This window comes from Eublepharis macularius, chromosome 7, assembly GCF_028583425.1.
Source record: "Eublepharis macularius isolate TG4126 chromosome 7, MPM_Emac_v1.0, whole genome shotgun sequence".
Lineage (NCBI taxonomy): Eukaryota > Metazoa > Chordata > Lepidosauria > Squamata > Eublepharidae > Eublepharis > Eublepharis macularius.
This window is the reverse complement of record NC_072796.1, coordinates 48,356,048-48,370,504: the sequence shown is the minus strand read 5'-3', so window position 1 is coordinate 48,370,504 and position 14,457 is coordinate 48,356,048.

Sequence of the window (14,457 nt, the reverse complement as noted above, 5' to 3'; positions counted from 1 at the left end):
TCCAGTTGGCTGGAGGAAGGGGGGGGGAGAGTTTGAAAGGAAGAACATTCCCTGCACCACTTGCAAATGGTGTAAGGAACCTTCTTCCCTTCAAACTCTCCCCTTTTCCAGCTGCCCTAGGTGGCAGGAGAACAGGGGCTGTCAGTTTGACAGGCCCTGCACTGGCTTCAGCCCATGGGCTGAACCCTGTGCTGGGTGAGTGAAGCTGTCAGCTCCCTTCTCCTGCCTCCTTGGCAGCAGAATGGGGCTGTCAGTTTCACAGATCCTGCACTATGTTCAGCCCATGGGCTGAAGCCTGTGCGGGGTGAGTGAAGCTGACAGCCCCCTTCTCCTGCTGCCCAGGAGGCAGGAGAAAGGGCTGTCAGTTTCACAGACCCTGCGCTGGGTTCAGCCCATGGGCTGAAGCCTGTGCGGGGCGAGTGAAGCTGACAGCCTGGGCAGCAGGAGAATGGGCATGTCAGTGTCACAGACCCCTCACAGGGTTCAGACAATGAGCTGAAGCCAGCGTGGGGTGAGTGAAGCTGACAGCCCCGTTCTCCTGCTGACAGGCCTGTCAGCTTCACACACTCTGCACCCACTTCAGCCGATGGGCTCAAGCTGGCTTGGGGTGTTTGATAGTGACAGCCCCATTCTCCTGCCACCACGAGCAGCAGGAGAAGGGGCTGTCTGCTTCAAGCACCCAGCGCCAGCTTCAGCAGCCGGTGCTGGGCATTTGAAATTCCACGAACCACAAACCAATTCGTAAACTGGGAAAAGGTTGTGGAAGTTCGTAGTTTCTGGTTCGTGGAATGCGACGAACCACGAATCATGTGGTTCATTTTTTTTCCGGTTCATGCCCTTGTCTTCTCCTGAAGCATCTGTTGAAAAAACATGTCTTCATCACAAAAAAGCTTTCAGGGCCTGCTATAGATTGCAGATGAATATGGGATTCTTAGACTGACTGGTTTTCATAGTCACAGCAAATTTGCAATAAACTTGTTAGCATTATTTTTAAATGATTGCTTTATTAATTAGAAAAAGCCCATAAAATCGATGACCAGTTTCCACTGCTCAAGGATGGTATCAATTCTTTGTACTAGAGGTTTCAAGAAAGTATAATGAAGCCAAAAGGCTCTGAGTATAGTTTCATAATACTGCTACCTTCGTAAGACTAAGCAGGATTGGGTTTAGTCTGAATGGTGTCTATATGTTCAGGTTACTGAACATTTACATTGGGCCAAGCTTGAGCAAGTCCAACAAACCACTAGGCTATATAGACTATTTTACTTACTCTGGCTTTGGAACTTCCTGGAAATTTGGAGATGGATCCAGGGGATGGTATAACGTCATAGAGTCCACCCTCCAAAGCAGTCATTTTCCTCTGGGGGAACTGATCTCTGTAGTCTGGAGATAAATCATAATTTCTGGAGAGCTCTAGCCCCCACCTGGAGGTTGGCAACCCTAGATGTAGAGCTCATGTTTTCTAGGAGTTTGTTTGCTACTGAAAAGCCCATGAATGAGCAGAAAAAGATCATAGGAAGGAAGGATTAAACAGACAAAAATTGACTGTGCTTGTATTATGAGGAATTTTCTGTACGGATTACAATTTCTCCTCACAAAGATATTTTAAAAAATCCATCTCCATCTCAAACTGAAACTTAAGCATTTACAGTGCAATTGCTAAGCAGAATTACCCCTCCAAAACTATTTAACTTGATGGGCTTAGAAAGGTGTAATTCTGTTTAACATTTTACTGTCAGTCCCCAACATGCTAAAAATGTTTCCAGAAAGTAAAATGTCTGCAAAGTATGGAGTTAAAGGGTCTCTTTACATTTTAGCATTTGCTTCTGTAATAGTGTTCTTAAAGGCACATAGCATGAACCATTGTGTCAGAAATTACCCTACTGATGGGCTTTTCTCAGGTACAAACTCCTGAATCTAGTAGATCATAAAATCATAGAATCAGAGGGTTGGAAGGGACATCCAGGGTCATCCCCCGACGTGGGGATTAGGGGGACAGTCTTACAGTGGCTGGTCTCCTTTCTCCAGGGTTGGGGACAGAGGGTGGCGCTCGGGGGAGATCTATCAGCCCGTCACCCTTTGGTGTGCGGGGTTCCCCAAGGGGCGATACTCTCCCCAATGTTATTTAACATCTATATGCGCCCCCTCGCCCAGTTGGTGCGGAGGTTTGGGCTGGGTTGTCATCAATACGCGGATGACACCCAACTTTTTCTGTTGATGGACGGCCGGCCAGACACGGCCCCAGACAATCTGGCCAGAGCTTTGGAGGCTGTGACAGCATGGTTGAAACAGAGCAGGCTGAAATTGAACCCAGTGAAGACGGAGGTCCTGCAGCTGGGACGGGGGCTGCCAGATGTTGGGATCCAGCTCCCTGCCCTGGATGGGACACCACTGGCAACTTTGCCAGTGGTAAAGAGTCTGGGTGTGTTCCTGGATGCCTCCCTATCGATGGAGGCCCAGGTCACGGCGGTTGCCAAGTCTGCATTTTTCCATCTTCGTCAGATCAGGCAACTTGCCCCCTACCTGACGCCCCAGGACCTGGCTACAGTGATCCATGCAACGGTCACCTCCAGGCTAGATTACTGTAACTCACTCTACGCTGGGCTACCCCTGGGCCTGATCCGGAAACTACAACTGGTCCAGAATGCGGCGGCACGGGTCCTGACTGGTATACCTTACCAGTCACACATCACACCTGTCCTGCGCCAGCTGCACTGGCTTCCAGTTGAATTCCGAATCAGGTTCAAAGTGTTGGTTCTTAGCTTTAAAGCCCTGAGTGGGTTGGGACCAGCATATCTTCGGGACCGCCTCTCCCTGTACGTTCCCCGGAGATCGCTCCGATCAGCGAATAAATATTTACTTGTGGTCCCCGGCCCTAAGGAAGCCCGCCTCGCTTCAACCAGGGCCAGGGCTTTTTCAGTCCTGGCCCCAGCCTGGTGGAACGCTCTGTCAATGGAAACCCGGGCCCAGCGGGACATATTATCGTTCCGCCGGGCCTGTAAGACAGAGCTGTTCCGCCAGGCGTTTGGTGATTGAAGGGGGCGGTGCCATGTCGGCCTCCCACCTTTGGGGTGGGGAAGGTTCTCCCCACCACTGCACCTTGTTAATTTGTTTTATTATTTGTATATTGATTTTAGTTTTTGTTTTTATCAATTTTAACTGTTCACCGCCCAGAGCCCCTGGGATGGGCGGTATATAAATTGAATAAATAAATAAATAAATAAATCTAGTCCAACCTCCTGCACAATGGTGGAAATTCACAACTACCTCCCCCACCCTCACACCCCCAGTGACCCTTGCTCCATACCCAAAAGTTGGCAAAACACCATCAGGATCTCCAAACAAACTGGCCTGGGGAAAATTGCTTCTTGACCCCAAAGTGGTGATCAGCATTATCTTGGGCATGTTAGAAGGGACCATGAGAACTAAGATCCCCATTGTCTCCTGCTGATGGGATTCTCTTGGAACTATTGATATGGACAGCCATTTCTAACATAACACTTTTTACATATATATCTTTACGAGAACCCAAGCAATGTTGACTTTCTCTTAGTTTGGCATTTGACTTTCAGGGAACTATCTCCATATTAGGAGGGAGAAAATGCAAGTTTTAGCCAGCTGGAGTAACCAGCATGAAAAATGCAAATATATTTTCCATGGCAACAACTATTTTTCCTGAAACCTGCAATTACTGGAAACTGAAATATCATGGCCCAGAAGAAAAAGTGTCATCACAAGTAATGGAGCGAGACTCACCTGCTAGTCACCTTATGCATTCCTTTAATAATTAAGGACTTGACTTATAAAGATCATCTAAATTGTATCTAGCCATTTCCTAAGTGGAAAAGGAATGTTCTTCCTTTGGTGAAAGTCTGTGGAGCTAAGCTGATCTCTTGGGGAAGGTCTGTCTGACTGTTGCTAGGTTGTTAGTGTGTGCCTTTGTTTGCACTGAGTTTTTGTTTATACTAGTTTTAGCAAGGCTATAATCTTACCGACGGATGCATTTGGAGAATGTATTGCTCTCCTGTTACATGGATAACGATGGAAAGCAGCCCTTGTATGTTGTGGATGGTAGGATAATGGTGCTTTAGGGAATAATCATAAAGTCTATTAAAGCTTTGAAATTGCTGTATTCTAAGTACACACGAGGGAAAATAAAGAAGTTTTATGGTAGATGCCCTGGGAAGCTATAATGAGCAAGCCCTGAATTTCATATACAGTGTTCCAGTACAACCAGCATGATATTTTCTGGGTGCAGACGATTTCAAAAAAGATTCCACAGTTGGTAAAAGCCATTATTTATTTATACATTTTGTTAGCTTACAAAACAGAAAAGGGTTCTAAATTAGAAAGACTAATATTGTCCAGACTTGGGCAGGTCTGGGTCTACCAAGCGGATTACCACAAGTGCAAGGCTGGAAGCCCCAAACTCTGGTCCTTCCCTGGTGAAATACCTGGAGAAAGAAGAGGGAAACATTAAACTAGGCAGAATTCACTGCTGCCAGCCTGCTGCAGCAAGCCAGTAGGCTCTTCCACATTTCCCCACTCTGTAATATGTGCTCATTATGTTCTGTGCACCTGCAGAGACTCACAAGGTGGGACCCACAAGGCACACAGAGGGGATCCCATCCTCTCTCCCCACTCAGTGCTGGCTCCCACTGCTCCTCTCACTGGCTGGCAGTGTCACCTGCCTCAGATGATGTCTGTGGGGGGCAGTAGAGGAGGGGCAGTGGCCTCTTCTGCTTCTTCTCTCCCTTCTCACCCATCCACAGTGTCACAATTTCCCATTGCCTGGCTCATGCAGTGGCAGGGAGCACAGAAGGTTGCTTCCGGCATGCGTAGCCTCAGATGGCGGGGGCACCTAAGGCAGGGCCTCTGAAGATGACCAGAGTGGTCAGGTAGGTTCGTATGGGAATAGTCAGTCCTTATGTTATGCTGGCCCCATATAAGGTCAATAGCACCTTGAATTGGACTTTTGCTCCCGTGTCTACAGGCAGAAACCGGGAAGCAACTCAAGGTATCAGGAACCACACAAAGCATTCCCTAAGCTACTGAGCCATCAGTGTGGTACAGTGTGCAAACAAACATCTCTCATGAAACTTTTCTTTTGGAGGCAAGAGCTGTATGACTTCCCTCCCTCTTTCTTTTTTTCAGACCCTCATGAACTCTGCGCTAGGCATCAGAGAAATGAACAGATTCAAATGTTGTTGAATACTACTGTCATTTTTCTATTTGCATTAATTAAAATAAATATACAAATAAGTGGGTCATTCTGGTTTAATATCTGAAAGGGCTATTATTAACTGGTTCCGGCTATAGCCTAGTGAGTGGCCGTGTAGGCTGGAGAAATGATTTTTCTTCTAGGAAGTAACCAGTGATGACTAGTTGAAGTGTCCAAGAAAAGAAAAAAATTGAAATGTGTCAGTTTTCTCTTCCTTATGATATGCCATTAATGTGTGATAGAGGCTCATTTTTAAATAGAATGTGACCATGACAGCCAATGCAGGTCTACATCTCAGAGTCAGGAAATGCACACAGCAATTTGTGTCACCATGAGCTCATGCCCATACCTGTTAAGAAGCATTGGTGCTGATAAAAAGTCCAAGTGTTGAGTACAGTTCCAAGTTTGGAAGCTTTCTAACTTATTGGAGAAAGAGAAACTAGTCAATAGGTTTCTTAGAAAAAAATTGTATGGAAAAGATGTCACTTAGACTGAGAATCATTGAAATCCACAGACTTTCAAGTTAAGTACCGAAGACTGTACTGCCATTGTATAAGCCTGTTAAGGTTGAAATTTATTGCTATACAACAGATTCCATGGCTATACAATAGTCTTCTCTTGGGATAACAAACTCTCCTCTAATAAGATTCAATATACTGCAAGGAAGTCAGTGCCACACAGCAGAGTTCAAGAGGTGAACTATTACTGTGTAAAGACTATTCATGTTTACCAAGCTGAAAGGAATTTAATGTTACACAGGTATTGTATCATTAGTTCATAGACTGCAAAACAGGTAACCTGACCTACCTCCTTCTGAGTGTATTTTTCCATTGTATGCTAGACAAGTTAGATCTCCTGATTATGGTCTAAAAGGAATTATGTGGTGTACAATAGTGCTCAGTCTAATCACCTTTTGAAGCTCTGTATTATCCTGTAAGTTTGGAAAAAATGCATGAACCTGCATATTGTACATGACTCTTGGCACTATCTAGCAATCATACACCGGACTATATCTGAGAGCACACTTGTGCTTTGTTGTAAACTACTATTATCCAATGTTTGCATAATATTATGTGTATTTTGCTTTTATAGACCTTGATATGGATCCTCTATAGCATGACAAGACTGGTGCTTGTAAAGTTTTGAACTCCCCACTGCTTTCTACTTCAGCCTGCTGTGCCCTCCCTTCCTGCCTTGAAAGAGGTGCACCTCTGGGAACAGTGTGGCGAACAAAATTGGAGTTCATGGTAAGAGGGGGGAATTAGCAAAAATCTTCCCCTTTTAGGATGACAGGACTGATTTTCACAAGCAGGAAATGTGGTTAGGAATGGATCCACTGCTTGGTATTTTTATAGTCATTTCTGTGTGTCCTTCCTTGGTAGGAGCTTATAGGTTGCCATGGGAATGTTTCTGATAAAAGCTTCCCCAGAATGTGTCATTTGTGCCTTGCCTACAATAACCAGGTCTCCATGGCCTTATCCCATCTTCCTGGATGATGCTGGCAAAGGAATGGGGATGCTTAGTATAGCTCTGGTCAGCCACGATAAGTATTTCTACATTTTATGACTGTGATGAGGATAATTTACCACAGAAAAACTGTTTTTATGATGGCATGTTTGCGGCAACTTGTAAGGTGTGCTCTAGCCATTAAGAAATGCTTTGCCTGTGTTTGTATCTATGGGGAATATGGCCTACTCAATTGTTTTCAGCTTAATGACAATGTTCTAAGCCACTTTGGATTCCCATAGGTGAGAAGAACAGGTAACCAGCCAGCCAGCCAGACAACCAACCAACCAACCAAGTCTGCAAGTCTCACAACAGGAATGTGAGTAGGACAATGTGCTAGATGAACTGTTTTCTCTGTTCTTCTGCTGTTATGTTCTCACCAAGGATATTTTGCTGCAATGGAGTGTTCCATTAATGTATTCCTTAACTATTCTTCAACTAGTAGCACCTCTATAAACAGAGAGTGGCAGAAGGGGTTTCCTCCCATTTTATTTCCTTCTCAATTTGCCTATGTGAACAACTGCACTCATTTCTCATCTCATTCCTCCTTGGTTTGCCTAGATGAGCAATTTCTCTCTGGCCACACTGCAGGGGATATTGAGTGGAGGGTAAAATGATGGGGTTTCTTTTTTGTAAGAGTTCTTGTAGGTGAGGAGAGAAAAAAGAATGTTATGTATGAGTGGCAGGTGATATGTTGGAGTCGCTGCTACATAAGGTGATGAGGGGAAGTTAACTTAGTGAGGATGTGTAGCAAGCAACTGTATTATTGTGAGAAAGTGAAAAGGATGTTAATGAAGGCTCAAGTTTTGATACAAGCCCAATCTGTCTCTGAACCCTCCCCTCAAAGTAAAAGGTTGAATATCTGAGAGATCATTTCAAATATCAAAAAACTGGCAACACTTTGGGGAAGAGAACTGGAAATCCTGGGCAAGATTAGGCACAGTACATTTGTATCTCCTCAATCTGGCCCTGACCATAGGAAATATTCAGAGACACTGAAGAAAAGTCTCTAAAGCTTTGAGGCGACAGGATTTGAAAATATCTTAATAATTTTACAGAGTCTGTAATGTAAATGATTTTGTGAAGGGCATGTGTAGCTGAAAAAAAAAGAAATGAAGAGAGAAAACCAAAGGAGAAAACGTGGCTTTGTGTCAGCTGCAATGTCTGTCCTTTCTAATGGAGCAACTATTAATTCATTAAGATAGGCTCAGACAGGATTTTTCTTATGTGTGAGTCACTGGAACAGCAAGCAAGTGGCACTTTGTTTCATGTTGCTGACAGCCAACAAAGGCATCCATGACAGAAGTAAGGTCTGGTTACCACGGCAGCCATGATATTGAGGTCTGCCATCCTGGCATTAAACAGATTGGGCCTGTCTTTGTGTTAAACTGAAGCTGTGTGCTGCCAATGTCATTCTGAAGTAAAAAGGCTAATATTTGGCCCTCTTCAGAACATGGCTAGGAAATGAACTAGATGCATGGAACATCTCTGCACCTGCTCCCTGGTCTCAGATTTTAGTTCTGTTGAGGATTGATATCTCCCCAGTTTCCTTTCTTTGGAAAAAAAAAGATTTAATCCCCAAGCACCTGTCTTGGCTTTGGGGAAGCACCGATAAAGAGGAATGAAAGGACCTCTTTCTATGTGTATCAAAAAACTAACAAAAGATACAACAGACCTTGGCTAATTAAACAGGAAAGAGTAGATGTATTACAGGCAGGTGTTCAAATCTCTGTGTGGGTACACTGTCCAGTATGACCCCATTTAGGATACAGATATCCATATCTAAATAACAAAACACTGTATCTGCTGCCTTTAACTAAAATTCTGACTCCTGTCACTCCTTGAAATAGATATTCTGAATGCAAGTCAAACTCTAGCTGGCCTTTTTAGTTCTTTCTTATTAAGTGTAAAAAAAAGGTAAAGGATAGTCTGAATTTTTGGTGATTGCTATTTTCAAATAAAGGACATATGTTCTATTTAAACATTTTATTCTAAGAGCCATTGTGAACAAATAGGGTGCCTGAAGTGCTGTTAAGTTGCAGCCGACTTATAGCAACCCCATAGGGTTTTCAAGGCAAGAGAAAAAGAGGCAGTTTGCCTGTCTCTGTGTAATGCCCCTGGACTTCCTTGGTGGTCTCCCATCCAAGGAAAAACCTGGGCTGACACTGTTTAGCTTCCAAGAGCTAATGAGATTGGGCTAGTCTGGGCCATCCAAGACAGAGCCAATAGAGTTGCCAATCTCCAGATGGGTCTTGGAGATCTCCCAGAATTACAACTGATCTCCACCAGACAAAGATCAGTTCCTCTGGAGAAAATGGCTGCTTTGGACTCTATGGTATCACATCCCAGATGAACTCTCTCCACTCCCCAAATTCCACCTTTCTAGACTCTGTATCCAAATCTCCAGGAATCTCTCAATCCAGAGTTGGCAACCCTACCAACAAATAGTGTACCAGCATATAAAACCAGTCTATGACAGTGCCAATTCAGACTATATGTGGATAATTGCCTGTTTAAAGGTTGAAAATACCTTCCTGCGTGAGCTAAACTAATTTAGGTGTGATTAAAATTCACCATTCAATCACCTTAGGAGTGCTTGGGAATCGGGATCCTCAACTGTGTTCTTGGTCTAGCAGTGTTCACGCAGAGGCATCATTTGTGAGTTACTCCATATTGGGATTGTTCATAGGGCTGCCACAATGTGTACGTTTCCTGCCTCTTCAGTGACTGCAAGGCATTCATTGGCTGATTCCGCACACATTGGATAATGCACTTTCAATGCACTTTAGCAATCTTTTTGAAGTGGATTTTTTGTTTCACGCACGAAAAATTCAGTTCCAAATGATCTCTAAAGAGGATTGGAAGTGCATTATCCAACATGTGCGGAATCAATAATTATCTGGTATGTGCACTCATTCTGTAAAAGCCATTCATTTCTAGGTCTTCAGCCTCTGCTAGATTCCTTCCTATCTGTACAACAGCTAGGATGTGGTTATGCTATATTCAATCCTACATGCAATATGCCCATGTGTTTTCCAGTACCACTATCATATGTTTTCTACTTTTTTAATAAATAAGTTTCTCCTGAACTTCAATGAACTTCCAGCCAACTGGAAGTGGGTCTCTTCTTTTTTTACTTCAGTATGGGTTGTGGGATATAAAACAGGACCTAAGAATGTTAGTTTATTACTATGAAAACCTCTCCATAGCGATGAATGGGGGTAAAAGTGTTTTCTTCTACAACTCCACAACAGTTCCTTTAAATTCCTTCCTGACTACTTTCTTCATTGTTCTTACTGTACTTTTGATTTATTAAAATATATGAAAACGATCACAATAGAGAAGCCTTGTACCTTTTCCCCTTGTTATGTTTTTTAACCTCCTAAATGTCACATTCTGTCCATAATTTGTCTGGGGCAAACAAATAAATGCAGATCTCAGTTATCAACCCACTTTGTAACATACCAGCTAATGAGTGAGTAAATCCTTTGGTATAATGAATTGTTGCTGCAGTGCCAGCGTCTTGTAGATAGATCCTGAGGAGTTAGCCGTGTTAGTCTGTAGTAGCAAAATCAAAAAGAGTCCAGTAGCACCTTTAAGACTAACCAATTTTATTATAGCATAAGCTTTCGAGAATCAAGTTCTCTTCATCAGTTGGTTAGTCTTAAAGGTGCTACTGGACTCTTTTCTATTTTTGCTACTACAGACTAACACGGCTAACTCCTCTGGATCTATATTCAAGGGAACAATTCTGAATCAAGACATGCAAATTGTGAGAACACACAATTTGCAGTCTAAACTGCCAAGGTGATGTGGCAGTTTAGAGTTTTAGACTGGGTGCTGGGAGATCCGGATTAAAATCCCCTCTTTACCATGAAGCTTACTGGCTGATCTTGGGCAAGTCACTCTAGCCTACCTTGAAGGGTTATCGTCAGGATAAAAATGAGAACAGGATCAGCATGTATGACTGCTCGAAAGCTTATGCTATAATAAAATTGGTTAGTCTTAAAGGTGCTACTGGACTCTTTTTGATTTAGCGTCTTGTAGAGTGTTCCTGTTTGATCCACCAAGAAAAAATGTTTTGTAAATTTGTCTGAACTTTGAGTGACCTGAAATAGACCAGCATGTATTACAAACAAAGACATATGGTGGGCCATAAAAGTTTTTTTTTTAAAGACTGCAGCAGCTGTACTTGCACAGATGACCACACAATCCAAGTGTGACTAGTTGTAATTAGTAAACTATATTACAATTCTTAGGCTTTTATTTAAATACTTCTTCCTCTTTTTCTGTTTTTTGCTATATTAAAGGTAAGCAGATCCTTAGTAATGTTGTCATTAGGGTTATTAGAGATTTATTTCCTTTATTAAAATATACATCTTTTAAATAAGCCATCTGAGCTAGCATCTCCCATATTTTAGGTTAAAATGTAACCTAAAGACCTGAGCACTATGGATAATACCTTAACTCTGCAATCCTGATCAGAATTACTCCAGTTTAGCCCATTTATTTCAATAGATTTAGACTGGAGTAACTCTGGTTAGGATTGCACTGTAAAATAAGCTAATTTACAGAATACTCTTTCTTTTCGTGCCAGAGTTACTTATTTTCATTCCACTTAAACCTTGCACTCAAATCAATGTAATACATGGGAGGTATAAATACACAAATGGAAAAAAATGTTTCTAGGGCAGACTAACAAGAGATATGATGCAAGATATGAAAATTGAAATGTTTCAGAAGAAAAGGATGGAGAATTTTGTGGCTAAATTATCTGTGTGACATTTTGTGGTTGACCTTTAAAACAGGAATTCAGACTGCTGGCCCACCTAAAATGTGTCTGAGGTAGAGGGTCAGTTGTAGATGGGATTATTGTTACTAATTTCCTGGTGCCACATTTATTGAGCGGCGCCTATGATCCTGAAGCGCCTTTTGGGGTCTAGTTTGAGACTCTAGACATATATACATATATTAATATGACTCTGAGATTTTCATGAGATCGGCCTAGATGCCTTTTAGGAAACTAGTCTACTTTTAAAAAAGAGTTCTAAATGGACAAATTACTTAAAATCTTTAGGATTATCTCTGTATCCTGATTTTGCAACACTGCCACCTAGGCCTTTTTTTCTGGGAAAAGAGGTGGTGAAACTCACTGAGTACCATACTCATGCGCTCCCATGACCGTGTGATCACTTCCGGGAAGTGATGTCATCATGCAGGTCATGGCCACCTTGGGAGCGTTCCCGCATTCCACACGGGGCCCAATTCAGGCCAAAATCGGCCTGGAATACACCACTCCTGCACGGGAGAATACTCCTCTTCCCAGCAGTGACCCAATCCTGGCTATTTTGGGCCCAACCTGGGCTGAATTGGGCCCAAAATGGTCTGTATCAGGCCCAAATCAGCCTGGAATGGGCTGCTGCTGCATTAGGGAACTCTCCCTCACACAGCAGAGGCCTGATCCTGGCTGAAATGGCCAAATACTCACCAATCACGTGGGTATTTTTAAGAGGTGCTAGAATGCAGTTCCGTTGCATTCTGGCTGAAAAAAAAGCCCTGCCGCCACCACTAAAGACTATTCTTGTACACCAAGTGAAATTCTACTTTTAGCAATGCCCTGTTCTTCTCTTTTGTGCTGTAAAAATCGATGTGTGTCAAAATGCATTACACTTGACAGTACACTGGAGAGCCAAATGTTTAACCTAAATCAATACATGTTCATGGCAAACTTCCACAGAAATGGAATCCTTTGTACCATACCATACTATACTGATCCACTACAGCTTAAGCAGACCAGCTGCCACCTTTAATATTATCTTGAAGTCTATCTTTGATTTCTGTTAGTGTGAACTACATTTTATCTGATCTTTATAAAATTAATATATAAATATGTGGAAGATTTTATTGTGTTTCAAACTGGGTATGTGTGCTTGAAGTGGTACAGTGAACTAAATCTTAATGAGAAAATGCATTTCACTTTGTAAAAGGACAACCAATATGTGAAAACAAAGACAACCTGGGAAAACATGTAAAGTCAACTGAACCAGGATTTTGTAAGTTCCAATTGTGATTTAGGTTTAAACTTTCTCTTCCTATAATGGACCTGTGAACTGGCCCTTCTTGTATTCTTAAACATTATAATATGGAAGAGTAGAGAGAACTGGAAAGAAAGGCTCACTTCATTAGATTAGAAGGATACAGTCAAGTAAGTCTTTAAAATCAATATCCTACACAGATTTATCAATCATCTTTCTCAATCAGTTAAGCTAAAGGACTTACAAAAAAAGAAATATTTTAAGTAATTCCAATGGCACCTCACTATTGAAGTCCTAGGACACCATTGCCATTGCCAAAAGGCCTTCTCATAGGCTAAGAGAAAGGCCATGTCTCAGAAGCAGAGCACTGCTTTGCATTCAGGAGGTGCCCAGTTCAGTCCCCAGTACCTTAAGGTAAGAATGATCCTGTAGCAGGTGATGCGAAAGTCCTTTACCTGAGTCTCTAGAAAGCTACAGCAGTCAGAGGAGACAATACTGACCATATTAGACCATTGGTTTGACTGAGCCAAAGGCAGTTTCGTGTGTTCATGTGTATGTGGTCATCTGCCTTTACCTCATTGAAATCAGTGGAGCTTTACCTCTGAGTAAACCCAGTTAAAGCAGTTTGTGGTGTTTGCCAACCATCGAATGTACAGAAGGGCCAAGTTTAGGAATTTTGCTTTGGCTGGAAGATCTGTGGTGAAATCCCTCCTTTTGCTTTATTTACCATGACAGGCTATGGGGGTAGCCTCCATTTTTTCCAGGTAAAAGGCAAGAGAAGGATTTCTTCTTTCTTGCTGCTTTTTAAGTATTTATTTTTGTAGGCTCTTGCTTGTCTTTCCTTCTCTTAGAAAAAATGAGTATAGGAAAGCGTGTACAGAATGACTGTTAATAGCATGATAAACTTCCAAAGAATCCAGAAATGGCTTAATCCCTCCACTCTTGCATTTCCCCAGTTGAAATCAACCCTTCTTCCCACAGCTGCTGTTAGCTACAATTGGAAGAGAAGATACCTGTTTTGTAAAATATGTTATTTGCCCACAGCTGTTTTTATTAAGGATCTGATGACTGATCTCCTTTGCAATGTGCAATTAGACCCAGAGTGTGAGTTAAAATAATAGATTGGATCCTACCAGGGGTTTTTTTGGCACAAAAGCATGATGGTGGGGTTTTAGGCTAATGAAAGGCTACACAAGAGATAGTAGGACTCATGCATTAACAGCTAAGTGGGACAGGGAGTGCAGGGAGGGCGATAATCAGGTGAGATCTGTGCCTCCTTCATCTTGCACTGGTATAAAACTGGTAAGATCTGACCCTCTGTTTTCTTGCTCTGATATACAGCACAAGGCTTAATTGCCTATGGAAATGCTTTTCAATACCAGGCCTTACCGTATTTTGGAATATATGACGGGAAATATGGTGTTTCTGGACATGGTTGGAATCTATTCCCCTTACTATTCTGTGTAACCACAGCTTGCTCCCACACATTTAGGATTAATGGGTGGGCCTTTTCTGGCAGATGTTGTGGTTCTTAGACAGGTTTGATCTCTGGCACTTCTGCTTTTAGTGATGATGTCTGCTCCAGTCCTTGCCAGGAGGAAAGCCCATAGTAAGGTGCTGTATTAAAGATGTTGTTGCTATGCATCTTTAAAGGGCAGAGAAATACCTAGTCACTACATGATTTTAAATTATTGG